We start from the raw sequence: 1,085 nt of genomic DNA, 5'->3' as shown, positions 1-1,085 counted from the left end.
TTAGTTATTATTTTATAGATGTTTAATTTAGTTTTTCATTTTTCAATTGTGTATTTACTTATTCTAATTTTTTTTGTTTTTATATCAAATGATTATATTATGATAGATGTTTAATGTAATATTTCTATTTATTATATTGTATATCTACTTATTATTTATTTTTCCTTATATTGTATATTTACTTATTATTGTTTAATACAATATTTTTATTTCTTATATTGTTTATTTACTTATTATATATTTTTTCTTATATTGCAAATTTACTTATTATTTTTTTTCTATTTTTTAAATAATAATACCACGTGTCATCTTTCGGGAGAATTTTTTTCGCTGATGTGGACGCTCTATGGAGCCTCAAAAGGTTCATTTTATTAGTATAATATACTTTGTACGTCTCCTAAATAATCAAACTCAAGAAATATATAAGCTTGAATCCACACAATACACTCTTAGTGCTCTGTTTCTGTTTCTGAAACTCACCAAAAAGATGCAGTTACACTAAAGGGAACGATGTTAATTATTCAAAAAAAAAAAAAAAAAAAAAAAGGGAACGATGGTAGCTATTTGCAACATGAAAAAACAAGTCCGTCGAATTCATGCATAAATGAAAAATACCTCAAAAACATTATAATGGACTAAGCGCATAGAATCATATAAAGACCTTATTGATAGAATCATATAAAGACCTTTTTTTCTTATACTATAAATTTACTTATTCTAATTTTCTTGTTTTTATATCAAATGATAATATTATGATAGATGTTTAATGTGATAAAAAAATATTATCTTATATTCTATGCTTATTTTTCTTATATTGTATATTTACTTACAAAAATATTTGAAAATAATAAAATGTTAAACTATACATTTTCAGATAGACTTTTAATGTAGTTTTTTTATTTCTTATATTGTATATTTATTTATCTAATTGTTTTGTTTTATATCAAATCATAATATTAAGATTGATGTTTAATGTAATATTTCTATTTCTTATATTATATATTTACTTATTATTTAGATTATTATATATTTTCAGATAAAGGTTTAATGTATTTTTTGTATTTTTATATTGTATATTTACTTAT

The sequence above is a fragment of the Brassica oleracea genome, chromosome C1, assembly GCF_000695525.1.
Source record: "Brassica oleracea var. oleracea cultivar TO1000 chromosome C1, BOL, whole genome shotgun sequence".
Lineage (NCBI taxonomy): Eukaryota > Viridiplantae > Streptophyta > Magnoliopsida > Brassicales > Brassicaceae > Brassica > Brassica oleracea.
Note: the sequence above shows the minus strand (reverse complement) of the source record.